Genomic DNA, 17,579 nt, shown 5'->3' with positions numbered 1-17,579 from the left:
TGTTTTAGATGGATCAGTGTCTCCTCTCTCTCACCCCATTTTTTTTTTCTTTTATTTCCTTGCTTCTTGGTTCGGTTTTTCGATGCTTATGTCCGATGCATAAGTGTCCGTGTATAGCCTTTTGCTATACGTGAAACCATCAAGCAAGGTCGCAAGTAGTCGTTTTGGGGCGTACGGTGTTGATGATAAAGGCACACTGAAGTTAGAGCAAAAAGATGTCATATCCTATAACGTCAAGATCCAGGCATTTGATGAATAATAGGATATGATATCCTTTACCGACATAAGTCTAGCGGGAGTTGGCTCGAACCTCCTCAGTGGGTCGGCGATCCTATGCCTGACAGTGTAATCGTCTTGTGGACAATAAAAATTGCCAAAAATCTATTTCAAAATATAAAATACATTCTTCCTCATAAAACAAAATTTGATAATCTTTTTTAAGATTTATGTGTATGTCAAAAATATGAATTTTAAAATATGTGTTTAAAATACATTGTCCACCTGACGAATACCTGTTTAGGCTGGGAGATAGCCCCCTAAGTGAGGTTCAGGACACCTTTCTAGACAAGTGTCGGGTTCTGTACATTCGGGTGACCGAGCAGCCTTCGTGGTCCCTCGAGAATAAATATATCTGAGCCTAGTCCCATACGAGTGCTTGCGGTCCCCCTGTCCGGGTTTTCTTTTTGTTTTATCAAAGTTTTGGTGGACGAGATATTCGTTTTACTTTTCTTTTCTTTTGGGGTTTCCCCCAGGAGGTTTGTGGGTTTTCTTTTACTCGAGTCTCTTTCGTTGATTTTCTCGAGTTTCTCCGCTTTTCTTCGGGTTTCCTGGACGACGTTTCTTTCAGGATTTACTTTTTGAGATGCATTTAGGTTTGTCATGCTCAAAGGACAGCGGATTTTACAGGCATACAGGTTTGCTTTACATTTTACAGTATTTAGTTTTCCTGCTTCTACCTGCTACTGCTCTTCTTATACAGCATGTTACACTTGTCTTGCTTCTACTTGCTACAGCATGTTACACTTGTCTTGCTTCTACTTGCTACAGCATGTTACACTTGTCTTGCTTCTACTTGCTACAGCATGTTACACTTGTCTTGCTTCTACTTGCTACAGCATGTTACACTTGTCTTGCTTCTACTTGCTACAGCATGTTACACTTGTCTTGCTTCTACTTGCTACTGCTCCTCTTATACAGCATGTTACACTTGTCCTGTTTCTACCTGCTTTCATGTATAGCATGTTATACTGCTTCTATTTTCTGTCTACTACTGTTTCACTTGCATGCTTTACATTTTACAACTTTAAACATGTTTACTCTTCTTTACATGGGATGTTTAGAGGACTACAACCATAGGGCCGTTTGATTTGATAATACAATTAGCCACCCTAGAAAACTTAAACTCGTTACGTCAAGGAGCTTGGAGCTAGCGCAGTGGGCAGCACGGCCATCTTCAACAGCAAAATATGTCTTCCCCAGCAAAACCTTTCCTTTTCCTAGAAATTAAACAACAAGTCATAAGATTTCGAGGTTGTTTGCCTATCGCAACATAAATCCTCCACCTTTTTTTTTTCTTTAGGCATTCGTATAGCTCTGCCGTACGATTTAAGCCCTAAACTCGTTCTAGGTTCCGAGGTTGTCGCCTGATACGACGTAAACCCTCATATCTTCTAGGCAATTTGAGTGACCCTGTCACGCAAATATAAGCCCTAATTAAATAAAATTGGCGGGATAAAACACTTTTATTTTTTCTTCTCAAACTTGGAGCCAAATCATAGGATAGACTGGGAAGTCACTGAGGTTCTCCTCAGGATCTGTGGCCTCCCCTAGTTTCTCTTCATTTGGATTCCTTAACAATGTTCCAGATTTGAGCTTTTCCCCTTCACACCTCTTCGTCCGATTTCGTTGTAAAGTCCTATCCTTTTGACCTCTTTGAAGACATTATTCCCTGATTTTTATCGAGAGTTTTCTTAGGTGACTTCGGTCATTTGAGATTTAATTAACTATAGGGGCTTGCCCTTATAGGGAGCTTTTCCGAACCCAGCTTAAAATAAACCCTATTTAATTATTTGTATTAAATAGGGGAACTTGTCGGCAAATAAAATGGTTTCGCAGACCCAAACGGACGTCATATCTTTCTTAGTTTATTTGATCGAGCTTCATCCTCAGGTCTTGTGTTTATTCTTCGGGGTAGATACAGGATTTGAGGTAGAGCGCTCTTTCATTTAAACTGTGAAAAATATGAGGTCAGTTTGATTTCGTATTTTTCTAAAATTATATATATATATGTAAATTAAAAAGTCCTTCCGAAGCGGGTGACGGGATTTCGATTCCGGCGACCGACAGCTTCTTACGGGCGACCCCCAAACGTAACTCCCCCCCTTTTAAACGCCGACAAGTTCATCGCTCACTGAGTCCTGATATTGAAAGTCAGAATAAGTGTTGGTGAGATTTTAGTTTGTTTTAACTGTCTGCTTCTGTCGCATCTCAATCGGCTCTTAAAGGGGGGCTAGTTGGGGTGTGACAAGAAGAAGGAATGTTTAACATCCCTTTTTTGTTATCAGAGGAGAAGAATCGAAGAGCCAAGAGCGGGAGAGGAAACTAAGAGTCGGAGGAGGAAGTGAAGAGTCGAATAGGATGAAGATGAGGGAAGTTGGAAACCAAACAAAGGGGAGATGAAGCGAGTGTCGAGAAGCCAAGGAGGTGAAATTTTTCCCTATAAATTGTCAAACGACTTGCCTATCGAGCCAAACGACTTGTATATGGTGAAGAAGACGAGAGGGAGGAGCTTTAAAAGAGTGAAGCAGCGAATGAATTCTTGTCGCGTGCCCTAACAGACCATTGAAGAAGTCCCTTATTCGATGTCGACAGAAAAAGGTAGGGTGATTTTTTTTATTAAGTTACATAATAATAATAATAAATTAATAAATAAGCATAAAATCATAAAAAGTTATTAATAACAGAATAAATAAATTAAATTTTCATATTTATTTTCTGTAACTATTAACAAATGAAAAAGTTACAAATCAAATTAAATTAATGTAGTATATTTAAATTTAATTTTTTCCTGGTTGTCTGCTTATTCTATAACATTATCTTTTTATCGCTCATCTTTTAGTCAGTTAATTAATCAGAAAAATTAGTTTAAAATAACAATGCATTAAACAAGTCAATAGATACTTATACTTCAAAACTACAATAATACAAAGGAAAAAAAAGTAATATGTATGCCAATTAGGTTATAAATAAATCAATATCAATGATCCCTCTTTTTATCATTAACATTATATATTTGTACAAGCATCACATGAACACCATTTAAAAATTTATATCATTTAACATACTTCAATATCAATATCATTTTTCATATACGTGCATAGGTACTTTAGTTTTTATCCGCTAGTACTATAAGGGGGTGACTCTATCATAGCCAAACATACACATACAATTAGTCTATGTAGATCATATCATTTACATTTTCATATCACTCAATATGTTATAATATAATGGACTAAATATTTCATAATATGAGATTATAAGTTTTCACTTTGAAATGACCGATAAAATTTAATAATAAAAAAATCAACTGCATTAATCAAACATAAATAAAACTCATACAAATGGTTTAGAAGAGATACTAAAATAATTCTATAATTTAAGTTTAGTGCTCCTATTGATGTCGATTAATAGCCTTGACGTCGACCTTTTTAAAATTGAAAATTTAAAATAAACATGATGTATTAAAATTTAATTTATTTATTATGCTATTGATAACTTTTATTATTTTGTGGAATATATATTAATTATAGAGCAGCTCGTGGCTCCTTACGCGTTAATCAAAAAGGAAGGGTACAAAAAAAGGGAGGGAAGGAGGATCCCTTCTAAAAGAAATAAAAATACATAAAGTAATAAAGGTTCCTCCATCCACATTATAACACTACGCAAAAAAGATGTAAAAGGAACTATAAGGTAACCACTTTCAATAATACATGCATGTGTCCCAACAAAACGTATACCAATCCAAAGCAGTCTACCCATTATAAACTATACCCATTATAAACCCATTATAAACATGTAAAGAAAGTGCAAAAGAAGTGGTGTGAAACGAAAGACCAAAAATCTAGAACCATATATGAATACCAGTCAAAATGCAGAAGAGTAGCTTCGTGGCCGTCCAAGAACAGCTTCAGCATAGAAGGGATGGTGAAGCTTATCACCAGAAGACCAAACCTGTTATGAGAGTTAAAGGTAACAAAGTAGTGAAGCAAAAGTACAATAGTTACAAAAGTCCAAAAAAATGTTGCTTTGCATATAATATGAAACCGAGGGATGGCAAAAATAAGAGTTTCCTGGAATGAATCTCAATGACCAATATGAGTGAATTGCCTCCATTCATATAGCATATTTAGAGATAAAAAAGTATGGGCCTCGAGATTCTGAGTACTGAGCATGGAATCCGACAACCAACAGATCTGACAGAGTGATCTGATGGCCTTAACCCGCAAATGTTCCCACCAATGAGTTACCATAAGCCACAGAAAATACAGCCAGTAATTCCTCAAAAAATTGACAACAAGCCACACAAAATATGTCCAAAATAAGTGGCTTTGAAAGTAATTAGTCAAAGCAGCTACCACCACCAGCTTAGTATCAGAAAAATAACAGTTAAAGCACTCCATAATAAAGATAGTCAACGTGAAGTCAAAAAGCTCAAAATGGTAGCTAATACCAGTAATGGTAACCAAAAAGGAAAATCGAACCATTAAGGCATGCATCAAATGCAAACAGTTACCCATTAAGCCCAAACCCATCTTCAAAACCCTGCTAGTGAAATTAAAATTCATTGCCCTCGTTTTATCACAATCCTGCATATGCGGCCAAAGAAATAAACCACTACAATATCCATTCATACCAAATTCAAATAAGTACCCAGGGAACTTCTTGTGCATAGTATAATTTATAAAAATGAAACAATTATTGAGACTAAAAGACCCAAACCAGCAAATAAAGCCCATATATGCCCTCATGGTATGCCCAAAACCGTAAAACCAACTGCCATAACAAAAGCAGCTGCCAATAAAAGTCTGATCCCAAACATTCATCTCTCAATTCTGCATAAAACCGTAAAGCCCCAAAAAAGAACCAACAAACTAGTTATTATGGTGCCAAGGTGAAAGTATCAATAAATAGCCATTCTGCTTAAAAATCATCTCCAAGAAGAGCATAAAGGGACTATCCATGTAAGCCAAATCCAGAAACATATAATGTAAAATTAACCCAATTGGGGGAGGCAGCGCCTCAGAAACGAACAAATGGGGCATCCAAATCATTTTTAATAAGTTTAAGCAAGGGTGAGGGAGGGGAATTTCCAACAATAGCATTTTGCACTCTTCATTTGGCCAACCAATCCGCAGATTGATTCCCTTCTCTATAAGTAAATGAAAATGATATATTAAGAAGATGTCTCTCAATAGTAAACCTGATTCTCTTCAGCATAGTTAAGATATACCAAGGAGGTTGAATCTTAGCAAGAAGAATGTTAAAAAGGATTTCAGAATCAGTTTCCACCACAATTTCATTCAATTTTAAAGTGATAACCATATGAAGAGCAGCAAACACAACAGAGGTCTCAGCCTCAAGTGAGGAAATAACAATACAAGGTGAAGCAAAGTAAGCTATACATCTTCCAGAGACATCTCTGATAATCTCACCCATACCCGTATAGGCATTGGAAAAACTCCCATCAACATTAACCTTAAACCAACCATGTGGGGTGGTGCCCATTTAATCAAAATGGGTTTCCTACCCTTAGCCACAGAAGGAGTGACATCCTGTCCAAAGAAGGATTTCCAAGCCTTTTTGAAATAAGCAACCACTAAAATGGAAGTGATGGAGGGGGAGTGACCAATATCTTCATATTTATGATTGTTTCTTGCCATCCAAATAAACCATAAGACAATAATAGGAAAACAAAAATGCTTGTTGAAAGAGGGTTCAAAACCCTTCCAAGTCGCAATTGCTTTCTTAAAGTTCACATTCATGGGCCAATAGATACCAAAAAACACCCAATACGATGCCAAACATCTTTAGCAAAAGGACATTCAAAGAACAGATGATTCAGAGATTCAACATCTTTTTTACAATTATAGCAGGAAGATGCAAGTTTCAGCCCTTTTAATTTAAGTATATCATCAAGAGGGAGCAACTTATGAAAATATCTCCAAAGGAAAAAGGAGATAGATGGAGAAATAAGTTTATGCCAAATAAAAACATGTTATTTCCATGGAGTAAAAGAGTGCAGGTTTGAGTAGAGCCATTTAGTGACAGATGAATTAGTATTTTCTTCCATGAAGGAAGAGCTTTATCTTGAGGTTTAACAGGGAATCTAGTTATGGCAAGAGCAAGTTCACCAATTAGGGCATTCAACATATCAAGATTCCATTCACCATTAATCCAACAATCCGAGACCAATAAATTAACATTATAAGCTTGAGGAAGCAAAATTGAAAATGTAGAAAGACCCCAGTCATCATTCCAAAAGGAGATACTACCATCACCAATATCCCAAAACATGAAATGAGAAGCTACATCTTGTGCAGCAATAATAACTTTCCAAAGTCTAGAATCCCCCACTCTCCAATTAACATTGGATGTAAGGTTTTGCAATATTTATGTTGCATGAATTTAGCCTATAGAGACTCTCCCTGCTGAAATTTGAACCAGAGTTTACACATATTTATGTCAATAGTGTGCTAGAGTGTTTTAAACCCAAGCCCACCAGTATAAAGAGGTTTGCAAGTGTAGTGCCATTAGTCCAATTCTTAGTATTTCTATTGCCCTTCCAAAGGAAATTGTTAAAAAATATTTTCAAGCATCTTTTGAGAAAATATTTGGAAATTGTTAAAAAATATTTTCAAGCATCTTTTGAGTACTCTTTTTGGTTTTGAGAACCTGCATCATATAGAGAGAGTGTGCAAAGAACACTTTGCAATAAAGTGAGCCTACCCCCATTAGAAAGGAAATCATTTCTCCAATCATTTATCTTGAGTTTAACCTTATCAATCACCGCATCCATCTGAGTTTGCTTAATTCTGCCTCTAAGAATATTGACACCGAGATACCTTAAAGGGAGTTTAAAGATTTTGCATCCCGTAAATTTAGGAGCCCAAGCAGAGGTATTAGGTGATGCACCTTTGGCAAAATACATGGAACATTTAGCCATATTGAACATCATCCCATAATCATTTTGAAAATCGTTTAACAGAGTCATGGTAGCTTTAATGGTACGTTTGCTAGCATTTAAAAACAATATGGCATCATCAGCGTAGGCAAAATGACTCAAAATTTTGACTTATGGGAAAATTGGACTTATGGGAAAATTGAAGATAAGGGCGCTCCATATGTAACTTATTAATAAGTCTGGATAGATAATCAAATACAATTATGAAAAGTGTGGGAGAAAGAGGATCTTCCTGCTTGATACCCCTTCCAGCAGAAAAGAAACCACGTGCTTCACCATTGACCATCGCACTATAGCTCTTATTGGACAACCATCGATGTATAAGAGAGCAGAATTCCTGTTTAAAGCCCTTAGCTTTCAGAATATTGAGAATGAAGTCCCAACTAATGGTATCATAAGCTTTTTTAATGTTCAGTTTGAGGACCATGTTGCCCCCTGCACTTTTTATCCAACTCCTCAATCAATTCTTGCGCTAAAAGAATATTGTCAGTAATATCCCTGCCCTTAATGAAAGCAGATTGTTGTTCAGCAATAATGTGATTGAGATGAGGCTGCAATCTACTAACAATGATCTTACTCATAACTTCAGATATTACCGTGGTGAGAGAAATAAGACGAAAATTATCCCAAGTGTCTTATCATTGCCTTTAGGAATAAGGACAATCAGAGCCGAGGTTAAATATTTTCCAGGATTGTTTCCAAGGAAAAAACTTTGGATAACAAGATTAACTTCCTTCTTGATAATCTCCCAAGCATGTATGTAGAAAGAAGAGGAAAAACCATCAGGACCCGGCGCTTTATTTGGGCAAATAGATTTGAAGGCATTCAAGATTTCCTGCTCATCTGGAGGATAAACCATGCTAAGATTATTAATATAATCAAACTCTTTTTCAAAATAAATGGGATCAACAGGCATATTATGAGAAGAATTGTGAAACACTTCAGTGAAAAAGCTAATGGCACTATCACCAATCTCATTCAAATTAGTAATAATGCTCTCATCAGCATTTTTTAATTTTTAAAATGCTATTGATATTTCTTCTATGCTTAAGAGTTGTATGAAAATATTTAATATTTCTGTCTCCTACAACAAAGGAAGAATCGTTAGCTTTCTGTTTTAGCAAATTTTCCTCTAATGTATGAGCTTGAGCTTGAGCAACATTGTCCATCAAATGAGGGGAAACCTCAAGTTGAGCTTCCAAGGAATCAACAGTGTTCTGAGCATCCTTCACTTTTTTATGAACATTACCAAAGATCTGGTAATTTCATTTAATCAGGTGAGCAGCCACTTTCTTATGTAATTGTCAGAGAGCATGCCAAGGAGTACCAGCACCATCATAATTCCAAGCTTGTGTCACCACATCAAGAAAAGTAGTATGTGAAGTCCAAACATTAAGAAATTTGAATATAAAAATGACCGGCTTGACAGTGAAAGCCATTGTGAGCAAGATAGGATTATGGTCAGAGGTGACATGACTCAAATGCTGCTTCTTCACAATAGGAAAGTAACTTATAAAAGCCGAATTAGCCAAGAAACGATCCAATCTCTGATAAAGAATTCCTCTCCTCCAAGTGTAAAGAGAACCAGTATAGCCCAAGTCATAAAAACCTGCATTAGACACATAGTTATATAGAAACAGTTAATAAGAGCAGGCTCCACTCTGCCACCACCTTTTTTTTCCATCGGCTTCATGATCATATTTAAATCTCCACCTACAAACCAATTATCATTAATGATACTTCCCATAGACTAAAGTTTCTGCCAAAGCAAAATTTTTTCATGCAGTATAGAGCTAGAGTAAACAAAGGTGCCCCTTCCCTGAAAACCATCAAACAAATTTGTGTTAGAATGTATTGAGTCTCATCTTCAATAATAGAAAGGTTAACAGTTGGCTTCCAAAAAACCCAAATCTTGTTTTTAACGTTGCTGTGAGATCGATAGCCTTTAAATTTATTGAGTATTCTATGCTTGTTCACATGAATTATAGGCTAAACAATGAGTAATTTATGAACCTTACACAAGTTTTTAAGGCTATTAAGGGAGTTAAGGTCCGCCACTCCCCTAATGTTCCAAACCATAATATTAATCATGATGTCGTGAGTCAATCCTTCTAGAAGATCTAGTAGGGTTGACCAACTGTTCTCCATCTGAGTGATAAACACCTTCCTGTATAATGTTACTGGTGTTGAGTCTAGCTAACTCAATGTTGTGTTTCTCTTTTTTACGTGAGTTTTTTTGAACTTGCCATTCATTTTTCAAAGTTGATGTGGCGTTGTCAAGAGCGTTATTTATATCAGAACAACAATAGGAGAATGAACCGTGCTACTAGGTAGAGTAGAGGGTTCTTTCTCATTACTGTGACCTGCAAGAGAAAAGTGCCTATTAACATTATTAGCTTCCACATGCTCCTCATTGGTCATTTCTTCATCAGGCACCGCAAGAGGAGAGTGTCCATAATGAACATTAGCTTCATGATTGTCAGAGTTATCAGCTAACTTTGTATTATCATTAGGCTGCATATGTTTAGATGTAGCAACATTACACAGATGTGAGACTTCAACTCCTTGATGCCCATCATTAATATTTAATTGTTGAGGTAAGATCTCAATACAATTATTAATAGTTCCTGTAACCAAAGGCTGCAAAAGAGAAATAGCATTAGTATTGAGATTTTCAACTAAATCATTCCCATTTTCAGCACCAGGTGAAGCATCATGCGGAACAACAATTAAATTGTTAACAGGATTACTAGATTGCCTAACATTCTGGGTAGTTTTGAGTTGAGGATTCAGACGAAAGCAGTAGTTGATGCCCAAACATAGAGCAGTGGGTGCAGTAAGGAGAGTGTCTTTCAATTTCAACAGGCTGCCAATAACCTTGATGCTGCGAGCCTATCCAAATTTCATTACAGAAAGCCTGAGTAATATCTCGTTCGATCAATATACGTGCTTCAGAAGGTCCGATAGAGTGAAAGTAGCGTGATCCACTTTCAAAGGTTTCCCATATGCAGTAGCGAGTGAAAAAAGTATTTCATGGTTAAAAAGATGTAGTTTAAGCCCAGGAAAACGAATCCATACCGAAATAATAGGCAACTCAGTTTTAGGATCAAAATGAATAGACCATTTCCGAAATTTCATCAAACTATTTCCACCCACATAAACCTTTTAGAAAGTGGTGAGTGTAGTCCTCGTCATTAGCTAATTGAATAAAAATATGTCTGCCATCAATGATACCAACCTTCCACCAGCCTTTTAATTTTAACATTTCAAACTCCTTCCGTATGAGCTCAACCTTAGGAATGTCATAAGTAAATTTTCCAACTAGGGCAAGGCGACAAGAGGAGGCAAGCACAGAAGTTTCATCCTCAGAGACATAAAGAGGAAGTTTACCATTTTTTTCCCTCAATTTTTTGATGAAAGTGTAATATCCACCAACATTAAGATTGTCATGAAAAGATTGTGGAAAAAATTCTGAGGAAGGTGTAGAGGAATTTCCTCCCCCATCTAACACAGCATCAACAAAAGTACAAGAAACCGACGGCATGATCAAAACAAGAAACGCAACAAAAGTTCGAAAAACACAAGAAATGCACGGCGGAATGAAGAAGACGGAAGCGAGTTCGACGCTCGGCAGAGAAGCGAGTTTGACGCTCGGCGGAAGCGAAGAGACGAAAGCGAAAGAAATATTAGAAAGATCTCACCAGCCGAGAGATGAAGCTCCATCATCAGCTGCCGAAAATCGCCCAAGAATCGCCAAACCCTAGCAGAGCTCCTATCTCCATCTCCATCTATATGCATATTATATATATATATATATATATATGTTTTTTGAAAAAGCCCAAGGGCTAATATATTGAAGATAAAAATACAGATATGTTTGTATGGGTGGGCCTAAACACCCAACCCATACGGTACAACACACATAAAAAAAAAAAGTAAAAGATGGGTACATATAGAAATAAAAGAAAAAAATCAAAAAACCACCCAGTCGCTGAAAAAGTGTGGTCATCCCAATCTAGACTTGCTTCTGGCTCTAGTTCTCGGTAGGGATCCAGCTAGCAGATTGGTAAGGTGCTGACCATTACCCGTAGTAACCAAAGTATCATCCATAAGACTCCTGAGCTCTAGTAGATCTCCATTCTTCTTCTTCCTCCTGGAAGTGTAAACCTGCCATTCCTCCTCCGGAGAATCAGCTTGATGGGGTAGAGCTGAAGAATTACCAACAGTAGTGCCCACAGTAGGTTCTGGAATATGTGAAGTATGAGTTCCCGTTACACCGGATACTTCTTGAAGAAATGGAGCTGTGAGTCTCTCCTGATTATCAGTCTGAACTCCATCATTTATGGGTAAGAGTCCATCAATATTGTTTTGTATGGATTTTGTAGGTGCCAACATCTCATCACTCGCAGTAGCAGTAACAACAGTTTCATGGGGGAGATCCTCAGGGGCAACAGACACCTCATGTCTTATAGTATCATCTTCAGGTGGAACTAAAATGTCCACAGCAGTAGGGTTACACCCATCCTTATTCACTTGAACCTTAGATTTCAAATTAGGATGACGTTTGTGACATTTAGCAAGGATATGACCAAACATCTTACAGTGGGTACAATATGGAGGTTTGTGTTCCATGACGATTTGTTGCCAATAACCATTATGGGTTGTGCCCAACCAGACTTCAGTAACATCAGGTAAAGTAATATCTCTTTCCACAAGTATTCCTAGCAGAGCTCCTATCTCCATCTCCATCTATATGCATATTATATATATATATATATATATAATATATATATATATATATATATATATTTGAAAAGAAAAATTTATTCATATAAAAGAGGATACAAATGTTTAGTGAGAGGGTATAAAGAGCCCACTTACAGGGATTACATATACACGTATTCCCCAAAATATAAAGAAAACAACTCCTAATCATGGTTGGTGTAGTCGATGGATATACCGGTTCCCCTTCCGACACTGACTATGATGCTGCTGCTCTTCTCTTCCTTCGCTTGCAAGCCTTGTCTCTTTTACATGCTCGAAAGCACCCCCTCTCGTCTTCCTTCACCACAGACAAGCAGCTCTACTCAATATTTAAGTCGTTTGACAATTTATAAGATGAAATTTTACCTCCTCAACTTCCTGACTCTCCTCGCTTCATCTCCCCTCTGTTCGGTTTCTGACTCCTCGCCTCATCCCCCCTATTCGACTCTTCACTTCCTCCAAACTTTTGTTTCCTCTTCCTCTCTTGGCTCTTGGATTCTTCTCTCCCGAAAATTGAATAAGGATGTTACAATCTTCCTTACGTAAAAAAAAATTGTCTTTAAAATATTAAAAGAATAGATTGCATAAATTTTATGATGAAAACTAGGAGTCATTCATTGAAATGAAAAATAATCAATATAAGGTAAAAATTTGATACAAGACGACTCATCAATAATTCGAATAACATTACTGAAGCTTAAAAGTATGCTAGAAAAATACTCTTATACATAAGAAAATGTCAAACTCATCAGATCTCATCATCATTAGTAGCAATAGATTCTTCATTCATATTATGAGTACGGGAATATGCCTGAGGTCAAATAGATTGTTTTCGTTGACCATGGGTTGGAGCTGAAGTTATGGATTATCTTTTTCTACAAATTTGAATTCTTCTGTGAAGTAGCTCCACTTGATTTCTGATCTTGAGTGCTCTTCTGAACAAGTGATGGACAATATCTTACTATATGATTAGACTGACGACATCTATCAAGTGTTAGAGCCCATCAAGTATTCACTTTAATATTGTCTTTTGCATTTGGCTCAAGTGAGTACAGTATCTTGAGTCGTATTTATACTAACTCCACCCGAATTATTTTTGCACTTCTTCCCTCTAATTGATCCACATATTCTTCTTCATCAACACCCTTCCTCTTATGCACCTCCTTGAATTTCTTAGTAAGTTGATAATCGATCTATACTCTTTTAGGTCATTTCACCAATACCCAATATTCATCGATCCTCAAAGGCATCGACTGTCTGATCAAAATTTTTAATTAAGAAAGGAATGTGTAACATTTTTATCTTGTAGTAGCATTCAACTGCGGCACAAATCTTGACGATGCAGTGAATTCTACTTCGTATTGCATGATTGACTTCTCTTCTTGCCGCAATTTGATGAACATGTATTGTATCTTTCTTTGAGTGGATAGTACAAACTATTATCTGAATAACTCCACAAACTCCTCCCAACTGATCATCATATTGGGTATGTCCCTTAGCTTATCCTGATGCTGCACACGCCATCAGCTTTGGGTTCCTCTATTTAACACAAACTTAACTAATGATACTCTTCTTTCATCCAGAAATGTTATACTATCTAATATCTTCTCTATCCTCATTAGTCATGTCCGCTTCACCCATCAAATCTAAACCCTAACCATATCATTGAGGAGACAAGTGTTGGTGCAGTTCAGGAACTTACTATAGAAGAGGTGCAGTGGGAATTCCACCGCCTTCAACAAAGGCCTGTTGAAATTAAGGAAAGAACCTATGGAGAGATTATCGTTGATCAACAACAACAACAACAAAGCCTTAATCCCACTACATGGGGTTGGCTACATGAATCTTTTTTCTCCATTGAGTCTTATTTAGTGTCATATTTTCATTTAGTTCTAATAAATTAAGATCATTTTTTATACAATAAGCCCAAGTCTTCCTAGGTCTACCTCTGCCTTTCTTAACATAAGTCAAATATAAAAATCTACTCATTTAATCAGATCATCAGATGGTCATCGCTTAATGTGACCAAACCATCTAAGACGATTTTCTCTAATTTTGTTCGTCACAGGAGCTACACCAACCCTATGGATATATTCATTTCACATTGTCTCTAAGTGTAAAACCACTCATCCACCTAATCATTCTCATCTCGACAACACTTAACTTAATATTATGCTTCTCTCTTAAAGGCCAATCCTCCTTAATATTTTAGATTCCCTGCAGTTCGTTTAATATTTTTCCCAGTTCTTTGAGCTTTTACATTTAAAACAATTTTTATAACATAACTTCTTTTATATAACATAACTTCTTTTTATAACATAACTTCTTTTATTTTATCTTTTCTTGCAGATTATTATTCCACCACCAACTATTTTTATGTATAGAAACTTTTTCGTTTGATTCTCGAAGTACATTTTTGCTACTTGTTTAATAGTTTTTATTATTTTATCCCACATAGCATTTGCTTCATGATAAACATCCTAAATTTTGAAATATTGAATTTTACTCATAAAAATAATTTTATTTGTGTCTTTTAGGTTCCTCGTCTGATTCTACGGTAATGAGTCATAATATTCTTTATTTTACAACTCATTATCTTAAAATCTAGAACTAATACACGATATTGGGTATTTAGAACCCCTCTTGGAATGACCTTACAATCTTTACAATCTCGACAATCTCTTCTTCTCATAAGAAAATAATCAATTTGTGTTTTATTAGATCCATTCTTAGAAGTACTAAGATGCTTATCTGTTTTCTTGAATAAAATATTAGTAATAATAAAATTATATGCTAAAGCAAAATCTAAAATAACTATACCTTCTTCATTAGCCACTCCAAAACCGCTGCCCTCATGAATATTTCTGAAATCTTCTACTACTCTACCGACATGTCCATTTAAATCTCCTCCAATAAAAATTCTTTCTTCAAGAGATATCATTTGTATTAAGTCTTCTAAGTCATTCCATAATTTAGACCTTATATCTAAACCTACTTGAGTAGCATAAACACTTATAATATTAAAAATCTTTGTATCAATGATAAACTTAAGGGCTATAATTCTATCTCGAATTCTATTAATTTTTACAATATTATCTTTCAAACTCTTATTTATAATTACACCTACACAATTTCTAGTATGAATCTTACCAGAATCCTAAAGTTTAAAACCTAAGTTATCAATCTCGTTAGTTTTTTCTCTAACTCATTTAGTTACTTGAATACATAAGATATTAATTTTTCTGTGAATCATAATATCAACTAATTTCATTAATTTATCATTGAGAATATCTATATTCCAAGTTCCTATCCTAATATTAGTTTCTTTAGTTTCATGGATTAACTTCTTTACCCGCATCCATTCATAATATGAGAATCCTTGCTTATTTGACACAACACCCGGGCGCCGGTATAGCGGCCCTTGCACACTTTTCACTATATTCAGGCTATACAACGCGTCGCTTCCAGGGGGACGCCTTAGCACTTACACAATGATAAAAAAAATTCATGTCATGATTTTTTTAACAAGTTTTATGCTGGTTGTTGACTACATAACATAACCCTCTACTTTTTACATCCGAGCTTGGGACTGACAATGACAGTGTTACACATCTGGGCTTGGGAGAGGTTATCGTTGATCGTGATAGCAAAATTCGAGGAGGAGGGAGGAATACTTGAATCCTTTTCGTAGGGAAAATTCTTGTTAAGAGGAAGGTAAGCCACGATACTTTGGGATCCAATATTAGAGGAGGCCGATCGATGAATCGACAGTTGGAGGACAGAGAGATCTACGAGTCAAGGTAGACCTATCGAATTTCGGGAAGAAGGAATCTGGATGACTTCATTGAGTCGTTATAGTCGGTTAACAAGATCTCTTAGTATAGGGAGGTGCTAGCTGATTGGAGATTGAAACTCACTGCCACAAAGTTTAAGTGTCTCTTTGTGGTGGGAGAATCTGAAGAGAGTGAGATAGAGAGAAGGTCGAAGTAAAATCGTCACTTAAGAGCAGATGAAGGAGATGCAAAGGAAGTACCTACTCCCACACTACCGTCAAGATATGTTTTTGAAACTCCACCTACAACAGAAGGAAGCGTCAGTGGAGTTCCAAATGGAATTCGAGCAACTTAAGCTGAAATTTGAATTGACAGAGCTAGAGTAGCACATTATAATCAGATACTTGGGAGGCCTGAAGCCCTCCATTGGCATTGTGGTATAGCGACAACTTTTTTGGTCATTGTGTGATGTTCAGACGGTCGAGAGACAACAAAAGTATAGCAGACACCTGTTTCCATTCAAACAACCACCATCAGCTGTGGGTGTCAGTAGAAGCACACCTGAGGGAGTTGTGAAGACTGGTCGGGTGATTGACATAGTTGATATGTGTGGAAAAAATCTGAGAAGAGTAGCACGCCCAACACAGTTCCAATCAGGAAATGCTTCATGTGCCATGGATATAGACATATCGCTTTCAGTTGTCCAACAAGTTATTTCATTCCCCGGAGGCTGTTGAAGAGCAAGGTAAAGAGTACCTGCTTCTAGCAGATAAGGGCGAGATGTTTGTGGTTTGACGGGTTATTCAGATTGAAGCTATGAAGGAGTAGTAGTAGCTTTGTCTCAACATCTTTCAGACTCGTTGCACTGTAAAGAGAAATGTGTGTGGCATTATCATCGATGGAGGAGAATGTGCCATCTACACAAATGGTGAAAAAAATTTGCATCCCACCATATTCCCTGACTTGGTTGAAGAAGAAGAACTGGGTTACTATTGATAATTGATGCTTCATGGATTTTTCTATTGGGAACTAGCTACAGGATCAAATGTGGTTTGATGTCATGTCCATGGGTGTCTATCACATCCTGCTGGGGAGACCATGGCAGTCTGATTGCCAGTCTTGGTATGATTGGTTCAAGAACACCTAATCATTCACAAAAGATGGAAAGCACATAATTCTACATTCTACGGAGTCCGAGGTCGTAGTTGCTCATGCTAGTGGAGAGGTGCCAAGGGGATCAATTTTAGTGATGATGGAGTGTAGCAAGGTGGGAGAGTTAATATCAGACACAAGTCAACACTATATAGATAGTTTTAGGATAGCATGACAAACAACTTACTGCCATGGCCACCACCGGTAGGAGAGGCTCAGTCTGTCTCACTTCAGAGAAAGATGAGCCAACTTTGGTCTAATTTTAGGGATTCTATATAGTAAACTTGACATGAAGTTTCATTTTAGCTCAGTAGGGCACATACAGATGGTTGGACTGATATGGATGGTTACTAGCGATTGGGGAAACTTTCTGATGTGTTTTATAGGACAATGCATATGATAGTGGGATCCAAAATGCTTCTAGAGACGTAGTCGAAGGCCCTCCAACCCCGGGAAAGTACTGTAGCTCTATCACCTTCAATGTGGACGACCAAACTCCGTACTATGAAGTGACAAAAGCTTCGACAAATGAGGTCGAAGCTCCCCCCAACCTCAGGAGATTGTCCACAAACACGGGGTGTGGAGGGTGCCTGGACCAGTTTGATACAGGTTCTGTGAGAGCTGACTCTACCAAAGGAATTAATACCTCT

The 17,579-nt window shown here is 36.9% G+C and overlaps 1 protein-coding gene across 1 annotated transcript in view; it reads left to right on the top strand.

Moving 5' to 3' along the window:
• The window catches only part of LOC110038574 (dipeptidyl aminopeptidase BI), a 101,177-nt gene that overhangs the window by 62,916 nt on the left and 20,682 nt on the right, over positions 1-17,579 (top strand). The gene's annotated exons all lie outside the window — the stretch shown is intronic.

The sequence above is a fragment of the Phalaenopsis equestris genome, unplaced genomic scaffold (assembly GCF_001263595.1).
Source record: "Phalaenopsis equestris unplaced genomic scaffold, ASM126359v1 Scaffold233139, whole genome shotgun sequence".
NCBI classification, from domain to species: domain Eukaryota; kingdom Viridiplantae; phylum Streptophyta; class Magnoliopsida; order Asparagales; family Orchidaceae; genus Phalaenopsis; species Phalaenopsis equestris.
Note: the sequence above shows the minus strand (reverse complement) of the source record. Positions and strands in the feature narration are given on the sequence as shown.